Raw genomic sequence first — 13007 nt, 5'->3', positions numbered from 1 at the left:
TCCATGCTACATTAACGTGCAATAAATTCAAAAGCAAGCAAGGGTATCGTTTTCTTGCCGTCGACTTTACGCGAATGCGTACGCTAGCGGCACCTATCTCCAAACAGGAGAAATGCGCATGGGGGTAATATAAGGCCGGGATTCAAGTGCAATAGTTTAACCACGTGGCCCGTTTTCGGAGTCTGGCTGGCTACAAGCTGCTGGCGAGATTTATTGCGCAGCTCGCGCGTTTCTGTTATGCGCCGAGATGTGCTTACTGACACTCGGGCGTGAGTAATGGAGGTTCATTAGATTGATCTTACCTCAAGTTCACCATATAAGACTTTGCGACTGTGGAACCAGAGAAAATTTATCAGTGGCACGCGGAACCCTGAGAGGCCTGCGGAACCCCTAGGTTCCGCGGAACCCACTTTGAGAAACCATGCCCTAGGCTATGGAAAGTTCTACTTAGTGAGTAGCATACATGACATTGCTACATACGTGACATTGCTTCAAATACTGAATCTTAAGATGTATGAATTATTACTATTTGGATTTTTGCGGAAAAAATAATTCATATTTACTTGATTGAGGAAACCTTTGTGGGATCCTTTGGTCTTATCAGGCTCCACAAGCAACCCTTTCGTTGACCACACCTTCCCATTCAGCACAGTGCCAAGCTTTGATGACGTCAAATGAAGGCGTTTCTCGTTCCGCCGCGTGGTACTCATTGACTGCTGCCGCATGTCCCCTTCAAGGTCTTGTGCTTTTTCAGTTGTCACTTGCATGATCTGGGCAAAGAAACGACAGAACTGCATGTCCCAAAACTTAGGAGGAGCTTGAGAAGACATAAGGCAACTATATTTGCTAAGTATTCTGGCCTTGCGGTACGCTGTTCGACGGGGTCGATGCGTCCGCTATCCATAAAGTTGGCGGGTAAACATTAGAAGGCTTAAAAGGCAAACTTTAATTAAGGATCAATGAAAAAGAGGAAAAGGTTACAAGTCAAAAAAAAGAAAGGTTCCTTTCTCTGGTTAGCTCCGTAAAAAAAGGGGTGCTGCCTCGAGGGCTGGCAGCGGCAGTCTGGTGGTCGTGGCGTCTCTTGACCCAGGTGTGGCACGGTTCTGCGAAACGTAACTCAACACCTCGCCGGGTTTGCAGGACAGCAGGAGAAACGGGGCGAATCCCTTTTCCGGCCGTCCCCGGCTCGGAGAGGGAAGGAGAAGCGCGCACACACAAGCACCAGAACAAACACACAAAACGCTCGTTTCAGCCTCTGAGGGACACCGGTTGAGTCGGAGCTCAGAGTTTGTGGCCCCTCGCTGTGCGTCGAGGAATACGAGCAGAACACTAAGTAAAAACTAAGTCCATTAAGCAGTGCATAAAAATATCAAAAGGCAGGACTTGCGAAGCAGAATTTCCTGGAATAGCAGGACAATGCCAGGTACTTTGAATACTGAAAGCACTGGCACGGTTGAAGTTAGTAGGGCTTCTAAAAATTGAATTGAAAAGTACAATTCAGTGCTTTACCTGCATAATGTCATCTCCAGCAAGATGTGGTGTTGGAACCCATGGTTGGTTTGATGCGAAGAACGGTAGCATTGGTAAGCTTCGTGCTGCACGTTGACTATACAATGGTATGCCGTATAATTTGATGTCGAATCCATGAGGCTAGAGGTACTGCTGATAGCTTAATGGTGCTAAAATTGATGCAGGGCCATATCTTGTTTCCTGGTGCTACTCAACTGTGTTCAGAGAAGTGCCTTCGCGAAGGTATTGTTTTGGCCCAGCGCAGGCAATTCTCTTGCCAGTTTGTTTGGCATGTTGTTGCTGTGGTATATTTCGTGCGAAAGCACCGTGTTTTGGGGCGGGTCAACTTCGGTAGCACCGAGCCTCCGTCTTTCACTTTTTTCTAGTTGGGAGTCTTAATTGAGCGGCCATTAATTTGGTTGCCGTGGGGTGCTCGCCACTGCTGGGGTAGATCTGTTTAAGACAGCCGGTCAGGGGTTCTGAAAAGCCTTTTTTTTGCAGCTGCATCACGGTTCTGATGGCAGCCATGATGTGGTTGCGTGTGACCTTTTCTGCACGGCATGCCAAAGTATCTTTTCTAGTCCTGGCGAGCAGCAGTGATGTAGAGCAGGTTTTAAAGACAGCGACACACTCTTTACAACTAGAAAGAAGTTCTCTTAACTATGTAAGCAAATACTTAAGGGGTGCATAAATGGCGCAAAAAATCACCTCACTAACATGAAAACTCCTGCCATCACAGCAAGAATTCCGAACTTTGCCACCATCAAATTTATGGTCGCCTCTCTCAACCTCTTGTCCTATGAAGTGCAGTCAAACTTGGCCCTTGAGGCACTGTCTCTTTTTTACAGATGCTCCGAAAAACAACTTGGGCTGCTTTTCACATCTAGCAGTATTATAGTGCTTGCAGTGTCCACAATCGTCATTCATTGGTACATTCTTATTGTCTGAATTGAATGACCTCAAAATGCAAAGCTGAGCCATGCACTCGGTGGCACTGCCAGTGATCGTGCTGGGTGTTTGCATCTCGCTGACACTCTTTTGTGCTTTGAATCGAGCATCACAAGCTCAATAAATGTGGGGAGATGATGCAGCTGGCTCATGCGCGAGCAACCGTTACCGTCATCATCCATCAAAGTATCAGGCCTACACGTTGGACGAGGGAGCAAAGCTGCCATATAGGTGTGCAGCATAATGAAAACCAAATAAATTAACTACATTATCAAGAACTTAGCAGCCTCATAATCCTCTGGAACTTTTGAAAACTCGCTCATTCTTCCCTCATCAATCTAGTGCACTTAACATAACAGCAACAAGCAACTTGTGATGAGGCTACCACATACTCAAGAATTCAACTGTGAAAATGCTGCACTGACACGACGAATGCAGCGGAAGCATAATCAATCATAAACACATATTCATTGATGCTCACCATTGCCGACATGCCCTCTGCGCCAGCACCCTGAGCTATTCCAGGTAGAAACAAAATCCGAAGCCCAATCCTTGCTCGAATATCGAGCACACAATGTTACAACTCTGCGTACGCGTTCTTCATGCAGCTATGTCAAGTTCTTGTGCAAGGCTATATATCACAAGCACAATCATATATGCCTCTAAAACTGATCCCGACAAAACTGTGACCTATCACATAAAGACAACAAAGGCCCTCAAATGCACTCACTACTATTACAAACTGCTATATGTGGTGCAAAGTTTATATATAATCTTTTCACTCAACCATATATACATGCCAGACAGCCAAAAGGCCTCTTTGGGGTGTTTACACCTCCTGTAAATATTTTACAAGTGAGGAAATCGTAACAGCACTCTCTTTTGTGCATTTTTAAAAGAACCAACACTTTATTATACTACCATCCCTAATGTTTCCAGTCATGCTGTTATCGCCAAAAAAATGAGGCAGCTGATCTGCTGCCATGTGCTCTACCTGTGTTTTAGTGACCTATGTAATCTATAAGGGAAAGACTTCTGCTAAGGTACACATTTAGTCTATGTATGATTAAAGATTTCCTACAAAACGCTCAAGAGAAGGGGTACCTATTGACTGAAAAACAAAACAAATTCTTTTTGCATCCCTGATTGATCATAAAATTTTGAATGATGTAGAAGGCACATCATATCTTACACAATCTACCGTAGTTTGAGTGGCCACAAAAGTTGCATACTATAAACACAGAGCATAAAAAACAAGTACTTACACTTGACAAGGGCTTATACCACAGCGATCCGTCTAGGGAGTTTCTGTGCAGGACAGAACAAGGTAACAAAAAAATGGCAAATACACTTGACAAATGGCCTTGCGGCAGCAGCCGGCTCTTCCAATTGCAATGCAGCTGGGAGTACATGCACAGGCCACAGGGATTCTGGGTGTTAACATGGTATGAATTGGCTTGTAAACGTCTCTCGCAATGAACTGCAAGTTAGGTGGCTAGATGTTTCTTTATACGGCACCCCTTGTGTGTCACTCTTCATTTTGTGTCGTTTGTTGGTTCCACGAGGGTTATGCCCAGGTTAAGCAACGCTCATGCATCAACACTTCTAGGAACACTTATTGTGCAGGTGTGTGCACAATAGAAAACTAAAGGTGTGCTGATATTTGAATACTTCGCAAAGAGTAGCTGCTGTTCCATTTCATGCAGTTTTGTAAGTTTTGAAATATTCCAAATTTACTAATGATAAAGCCATAAATGTTGGTTCTGGCACATGACCCACGAAGCTTCAAGCTTCACCACACGACTTGCCCCCTTGGGTTGGCTTTTTTGCATGATGAGGCTGCCTACATAGGCTTGGCACGCATAATCCCTGTGGTAAGAACTTGCTTGTGTAAAATTTACCGTATAAGCCAAAGAGAAGTTTGTCAGTATAGTGGCGTGAGTGATGAATCAAGAGGCGTTACTTGTTGGCTTGCAGTGACGTCAGACCAGCCGCTAGCGTGCCTTGCCTTTTTCAGTCTCTGAAGGGACTGCAGCCAGTCAGATACTCTTCTGTATTCAGAGCATGCTGAGAAACCGCCATTTGTACACAGCAATATACGGCATTTTGTTCCGCTGCTTTTCTGTGTTCTCTTCGTCTTTTCTTTTTATTTAGGTATGCTTTTCTATCAATCACTAAAGCATGAGCACTCCAGACCATATTCTGAGTCAGTCCTGCATTCACTGTGTTTCCTTGACTCGGCCGAATGGAGCAAATTCGCTTCAAGGATTTTTTAGACTGGAAGCTGGAGTAGAGAGAGGGGATTCAGAATACCAGGCTCAGATACGTTTAGTCCTCACTGTGTAAGTTTTCATGTTCTTTTTTTCTTTTGCAGCTACATTTTTGGAGCTCTATACGCACTAATATTAAGACATCTGTATTAGAAAATTTTGCATTTCATTCCACTTAGTTTTTGCTATTTGTTTTTGATTTGCAGTCCCACATGAGATATTCGCAAATGTCTCGAGAAAACGTCACCCCAAATGAAAGGCACACACAAGGGGCACCATATTAGGCACCTTGTGTTGCCACTACAGTGGCCAGCTCCATGAGATTTGGCGTGCGGCACCCCATCTCTGATGCTGACTTTCAGGGCATGCAGCCGCTTAGCCTTCCTGCTGGCCGAGCTCTTGGCAGGGCAACCAGCAGGCACTTTAGCTGCTCCTCGGTTAACCCCAGGGTGACGCCTGGCGATGCCTGTGGGCTGCACCTTGATTGTATGGCTGCGCCTCCGGGCGCTGGCACAGGCCGCGTTCATGGCCAGGTACGAGGTGACCACTTGGGGCTCCTTCGTGATCTTGCGCATCTGCTCTAGCATCTTCCGAAGGGCTGTGGCGTAATATGGGTTGTCAGAAGCCAGGGAGTGCTGGCGCCACTGCTCCTCTTGAATCTTGCTTCAGCAGCTCCTCAGTATCCTACAAGGGAAATGTCACTCAACAAAGGCCACTTCTAGGTCAGCCCTAGCTACACTTTTACATTTTCCTCTCACTAGCCTCATTTCTGCTTATTCTTTCTCTACATGTGTAACTGTGCCTTTGTGACATTAGGTCACAAAGGCACAGTTCCTTGCAGCACAAACTGAATAACACCCAAGGAAAACTTTGCACTGCCATAAAAACTTAACCAAGGGTGACCCTGAATGGCTCCAAGACGTGAAAATATCGCTGCACTACACCTGCCCAAAAAACAGCATTTATGCCGCTAATAAATTTGACACTAACATTGACGGTAACCCACAGGTATTTTTCAGCGACATTGTCTTTACACTTTTGGTACCTTTATTACTTTTATGTGTTGAAAAACCACCCAACGATGTTTTACGCAAGTGAAGATGGCCTATTTTAAGCTTTATTGTCACAAAACTAGTGAAATGGATTATCTGCACTTTGTACCAGTCAAAAATGTCTTACAACACTGAGAAACTGCCTTACATATCCAAGACATAGCATCATTGTTACAACTGCCATTGACACATCATCAGTGAAGTAATGTACACTGTGGTAAACACAGGCAATGAAAGTAACTTGATTGCTTCTTCCGGAAGACATTTCTATGAAAACCACAGTATTTTCCAAAAGGAAATAGGTTTAACATTCCTTTGCAGTGTGTGGAGCATGCACTATTTTCATACCCGGGCATTATTTTCTATCATTATTAAAAACTGCGAGAGCGAAGTGCCGCCACTATTAGACAGCCAGGTCTTTTCTGGTATAAAGTGAGCTCCACTGAGGCCAGGAATGCAGGCTCCTACGACCAAATTACTCATGACCTTCTATACATGAGTTGTTGACATTTTTATACAACTAAATTAGTCACCTTTTCAATACCAACTGAATCTTTAATATGCCAGTGATCAGGCATTTTGCAACATATATCGGTAAATACTTAAATATTTAGTCTCTACTTCTACATATGCACATATAGTTAGGTAATTGTTTTGATTTTTGCATGAGAATTGTAGCAAAAGTTATCTAGACACTGACTGTTTATAAAAGCGCTGATTTTTTTCCTTTTTTAGATAATTTCAGGATATCTGAGGTGTTTTGCCTCAAGAAACAAGCTTGTTTTGCTGTTAAGTGACCCAAGTGTAGGCCTCACCTCATGACGATCGTCGTCAGTCTGTGTGTCCACCTCCATCGGCTCCAGAAGCTATGACAGAGGCTTTATCATCAGGGATGACTCTCGTTCAGCAGGCGTGCTGGTACCAGGATGGGTTGGTTCGGCCACACGAATGTCCAGATAGAAACTTTCATCTGGGCACTTGTCCCCTAGGGCCAGCAGCCGAAGTTGGTGCCGATCCCTCGCCGCTACGACAGGCGCATTTGGAAAGTTGCCCCCGTAGATGCTGTGTACGAGCGCTTGATGCTTCCAAAAGGCCCCCCCCTGGTGGCGAGCTCGACAGGTGTAGGTTCCGAATTCCTGGCAGACCTCGTACACCTTGCTGTCCTGCGGATTGGAGCTGGGCACCTCATACACATTGTTGCCAAGGGCGCGTATGTTCTGTGCGGCTGTCGCTGGCATCCACTGGAGCAGCTTGCCGTAGCGTAGCTGGTGCGCTGGCACACGGTTGTTGGCGTGGTCAATTAGTTTATTTCTAAAGTATGATTCCCAGCTATCGGCAACCAGGTCCACTAGGGCCGCGGCATTGCACTCCTTGTGCCGATGGAGGACCGGCAACCAGGTCCACTAGGGCCGCGGCATTGCAATCCTTGTGCCGATGGAGGACGACATCCTTAAGAATCCGGATGGACGCTTCGGCAAAGTTGTTTGTGTTGTGGCCCCTCGTCGTTAGCCCCAAATGATACAGGAGCACCCACTCCGCCTTCCGCTCCAGGAATAACTTTACTCGGGCCATATAGCCTTCATGGGGTATCCACTCAAGGGCTTCGGTGACTGCTGTTAGTTCGTCTGCTGAAGAGGCATACATGATCTGCAATGGGCATCAGAGAATATATATATATATATATATATATATATTTTCACACATTTGCTTTATCCTCGGTGGCTTAATCTTGTTGAGCTAAAAAACAAAGCACAAATTAGATTTCAACTAAGGCTGGAGCAAAATATTTAGCTTGCAGTGATGTTTTCGTGTCATCACTTGTTTTACTGAGCTGGTTTGTCCGTTCACCTTGTTATCTCCTCCGAAAAACACATCGTCATCACTATCTTCAGCCTATCTGCGTCCTCTCTCACACATGTCCAACTGCTTCTGTCGTGAGTTGTAGGGTCCATTCTTTGCTCCTAAATTTCTTTAGTTCATCCATCCAAATCCTTGGCCTTCCCCTATCCCGTTTAACAATTCGTGGTAGCCCTGCTATTACAGAGACAGTCCACCGGTTGTCCTTCATATACATTACATCACCTGCTTGCCTCCACATCTTTCTCGTAATTCAAACCAGAGTTCTTCAATATGCACCACACGCGAAACTCAGCTTCAGAATCCATGCGGCGTGAGCACCCATGCCTCGTGGAACCCAAGGGGCAAGTGTATGGGTGTGGCCCCCAGGGGACAAGAACTGAACTAAAGAACTAACTCTGACCCTCCTGCATTAGTGTCTCTGACGGATGCCTCACTCTCGGGTTGTTCTTCGGAGGCAGGCTCGACTGGACCCTTCGGCACTGGGGTGCTGGACACTGGGACGAGGTGTAGCCGATTTAGTTGGATAACTCCCTTCGGTGTCTTCACGGCGTAAGAATGGGGACGTTGCGCTTGCCCCAGAACCAATGCAGGGCTATTTATGTCTCGAACCCAGACTTGCCCACCAGACCTGAGAGGGCATTGAGGGTGAGCCGCATGCCTTCGGTTGAAGTCCTGGGCTTACTTCCTTCGATTGGCTTGATCGCCCAGGTTGAAGGACCGAGATGACGGCCACTGTGGCTCGAGCTGCTGCGAAGTCTTGGGAACTCTTGTTTGCAGACGTCTGCCCATAAGAAGTTGTGCAGGGCTTACCCCATTAACGCCTGGAGTGTCCCTGTAGGCGAGCAGTGCCAAGTAAGGATCATCCGACTTGAGCAGCAGGTCCTTGACGGTCCGCACCATCCTCTCCACTTCGCTGTTGGACTGCGGGAACCGGGGGCTGCTGGTGACATGCTCGAAGCCGTAAGCCTGTGCGAATGTAGAAAAGTCTTTGGATGAGAACCGTGGCCCGTTGTCACTGCGGACCACCCGTGGGATGCCATGCCGTGCAAACACGCTCTTGACGGCTGCGATGACAGCCGGTGCCGTGGTCGAGTGCAGACTGATGACTTCAGGAAAGCGCGACTTGTAGTCGACCAGCAAAACATAATCTTGACCTTTCAGGTGGAAAAGGTCTACTCGAACCTCCTCCCAGGGAAGACTTGGAGTTTGAAAAGGCATCATTGGCTCTGCACGTTGAACACGGGTTTCAGCACATTTGGCACAGTTAGACACCCATGTCTCGATTTGGCTGTTGACTCCGGGCCACCATACAGACTCCCGGGCAATGGCTTTGCATCGGTTGATACCCTGGTGCCCGTCATGAATGAGATCAAGCATACAACGCTGATGAGCTGACGGCACCACAATGCGGACACCTTTCAAAAGTAGCCCCTCACAGACACTGAAGTCTCCCCGATACTGCCAGTACTTCTTGATGTGAAGTGGCAGCTTCGACTGCTGTGGCCAGCCCTTGGTGCAGTACTCAAGCAGGAGATTGCACTCACCATCGCTGGCTTGGGCATGGTGCAGCTCGTCTTTCCGTGAGGAGATGAAGTCTGGGAAGGAGCGAAGAAGCTCTCCAACAAAGAGCTCCACATGATCAGCGAGCTGTGGCGGAGGACCATTCAGTGGTGCACGTGAGAGTGCGTCCGCTGTGGCTAGAAGCTTGCCAGGTACGTAGAGGACCCGGTACGTAAACCGCATCGGCTTCAGCCGGAACCGTTGAATCCGAGGCGGCAGCAAGTCGACATCCATGGTCTCCACGAGCGCTAGAAGTGGCTGGTGATCTGTTTCAATGAAAAAATTCAGACCTTGGACATACTCCTCAAAACGAAGCACAGCCCATCATGCGGCCGAAGCCTCCTTCTCGGTCTGGCTGTAATGACTTTCCATTGGCGTGAGCGACCGCGATGCAAAGGTGACTGGTCGACACTCCCCGGAAGGTTTCTCCTGCAGCAGGACGGCACCAACACCGAAGGAGCTGGCATGCGCTGATACTGTCGTCTTGTATGCTGTGTTGTACCAAGCCATGCATATGTCAGAGCAGAGCATTTCCTTGAGCTTGGCGAAGGCAGACTGTTGAGCATGACCCCAAGTCCACTCAGACTCCTTCCTCAGCAATGCTCGTATCGGCGCTGTGGTTTCTGATACATGAGGCAGAAAGCGTCCAATGTGGTTGACAAGGCCCAGGAGGCGACGAACACCTGAGATGTCTTGCAGTGCTGGCATGTCTTTTATGGCTGCCACCTTGTCTGGATCAGGAGAGATGCCATCTGTACCAACAATGACACCGAGGAACTTGACGCTGCGAAGGTGCACTTGCCACAGTTGAGCGTGACCCCTGCGTTCGTTAGCCTAGTAAGAACTTCTTGCTGGCGATGGTCGTGCTCCACGCGTGTCTTGCCGAAGACGAGAATATCGTCGATCATGTTCACCACGCCCTCTTGGCCTTCCAGGATCCTGGAAATCTGTCACTGGAAGTACTCTGGAGCTGTCGCGATCCCAAAGGGAAGCCTGAGAAAACAATAATGACCGAACGGAGTTATGAACGTGGTGAATTCCTGTGATTCAGGCGATAGCTTGACCTGGTGGAAGCTCGACGTGGCGTCCAACTTGGATAAAACTGGCCTCCCCCAGCAGACCAAGGCATTGCTCAACTGTGGGTAACATGTGGCGTTCCCGCAGAATAACCTTGTTGAGGCGGGTTAGATCCACACAAAGCCTGTAACCACCCGAAGTCTTGCGGACTGGGACCATTCCTGCGCACCAGGGTGTTGGTGTTTCAACGCGACGAATCACCCCGTCCCGTTCCAGCCTGTCCAACTCCGCCTTGATCGGATCCCGAAGCGGCAGCGGCAGGCGTCTGGGTACGCTTAACGAGAATGGAGTCGCATCTGGTATGAGGCGGATTGTGTATGCCTCGGGAAGAGTTCCAAGTCCTCGATAAAGGGTTGGGTCGAGGCGTAGCTGACCGCAGGGTTCTGGTGCCTCAGAAACATGGTCCAAAAACTTGCAGACGCCAAGGGCTTGAATGGGCGGAAAGCCAAGCGGAGGAACCATATCAACTGCCAAGACGTACAGCTGCTGCTTGACCGACTTGCCATGCCACGTCAAAGTAGCATCGTACCTGCCTAGAACTGGTAGGACGTTATTTCCCGGCCCCTTCAATCCACCCTCGGGATTCTGAAGCTTGGTCGGAATGCCAGGAAATGCACTCGGAACAACTGAGACCTCGGTGCCTGAGTCCACTTTGAAAGACAATGCGCGTCCTTCTATGAGCACTTCAATGAACTTCGCGTTCGGGCGACGCCCCCCCGTGACAGCGTGAAGTTCCACCGAATTGGCCGAATCTTCCGTTTTTGCTTCCCGTCCACTTTTTTTCCTTCATGCAGACCACATCGAAGTGGCCACTCTTTCCGCAAAAGTTGCAGACGGCACGACGGGCGGGGCACTCCGTCCGCGGATGCGATGCGCGCCCGCAGAACGAGCAAATACAGGCCGGCCTATCACTTGACGCTAGCTTCCCTTTGTGCACTCGCGTAGCGTCGACGGCCAGCAAAGGAGATTCTTCCGAGTTCCGAATTTTACGCTCGTTATCTGCGTCTTCGTGCTGACGCACCTGAGCCAAGGCATCGTGCAACGTTAACTTTGGGCTTCGGCATAGCTAGTACGATAGCTTGCGGTCCAGCAACCCAACTACGAAGTGAACGCGAACGAGCCTATCTTCAACAGCAGGCGATGTATAGTTACAGCGCTTTACCATGGTACGAAGCGCAGTGAAAAAAGCATCGGCGGTCTCACCCTGTTGCTGTGTCCGCCGGTGGAAGCGAGCCAACTCGTACAACTCGTTTACGGGGTGGACGAAAAGGTCCGTGAAGGGCAACGGATCAGTGGTGTCGCGATCCCACTTCTGACACCATGTTGCGGGGCGTACTTCCACAGCACGCGCCCGGCTAACCACGAACACACACCACGCCGGTAAAGGGCAACTGACCCCAAGGCTTTATTCACATTTCAATATATACACATGGGCAGCCGTATAAGTGGTACCCTCTCTCAAACGATAGCACACACACCAATGGTCACCGGGGTGCCATCTGTCTATATGAGCACACACTACAATTATCAATCCTGATCTACAAGCTGAGATGTCCATTAAGAATTTTTATCTCTTACAGTATTGGACTGACAAGCACAGAAACATTGTCATTCATTACCTTGTGTTTGTGCAGTTGGTGTCGAACTGCGAACTGCAAATTAAGCAAAGGTAATATAAGCAAGATAGAAAGATTTCAATGAATAAATTGTCTCCAAAACAAGGGGAAGTACCAAACTAACCTGTGGGCTTGTCGGGCAACGAAAATTGCGCCACCACCTCCGGCCCAACAGCGTCCCGAGCAATTTCTGCAAAAGTAAGAAACATTTTTCTAGTATTTTAAACAGTAACATTTCAAATGTCTACTTTAAAGGATGGCAATCATTTGAGAATGGCTGCCACCTACCAATTTTTGCCAAGAGGGCATCGCAAAGCCTTTCATTTCTTTGTTGCTGCTCCCGCAGCTGCTCCTCCAGTGCAGCAATTTCTTGTTTGTGCCCCTCACGCTGCTCATTGAAGGCTTTTTCGAGTTCAGCAATCTTTTCTTGTAGCCTTTTCATCCCTGCACCCTCCCCGGGCTCCATCATGTCCCCTTGAGCCATGGATGGCCCCACCACGGCTGGATCATCACACTAAACAAAAAATCATGTCATAAATATGTACTTTAGAAACAATACTGAAACCTAGTCTCAGCACTGTAATGAACACAGTACCACTAAAACAGTACAGGGGTTTACCTGCTTTACATTGGCCTGTATTTTTTCAGTGCAGAATACATACTAGTACATGTAATGCCTTCTAATGTAGCTTCAACAAGCTTTTATTACGAATGATACTTTTTTTCTTCTCTTGGTCACCCACATTTTAGGTTGGAAAAGCTACGATAAACAAACTCAGATTTATGGGGCTATTGATAACAGCTGACTAAATTCAAAGCAAAGTTTGTATTTATAATGCTTAACCTTCTACTTCTACCCGGTAAGCATTCGATATATGGCCTGCCGTTTTATTGAATGAGAACCATGTCTGCCAACATCCTAGACTGCGCGATGCAGGCTCCTGGCTGGGCTAAGCCAAGCCAGTACCAATCAGGTCTCAGCGTTTTATTTTCTGCAACGTGCGATAGCAGCCAACAAGTGAGTTAGACATTGCACCTCGATACAGAAAATGTCCTGCATAAAAAAATAAAGAAAAAAGGCTTCGTTTTTAAAGTAAAAAGCAAGGTAAAATTAA

This window comes from Haemaphysalis longicornis, unplaced genomic scaffold, assembly GCF_048455015.1.
Source record: "Haemaphysalis longicornis isolate Haplotype H1 unplaced genomic scaffold, Haemaphysalis longicornis Haplotype H1 scaffold_2, whole genome shotgun sequence".
NCBI lineage: Eukaryota > Metazoa > Arthropoda > Arachnida > Ixodida > Ixodidae > Haemaphysalis > Haemaphysalis longicornis.
Note: the sequence above shows the minus strand (reverse complement) of the source record.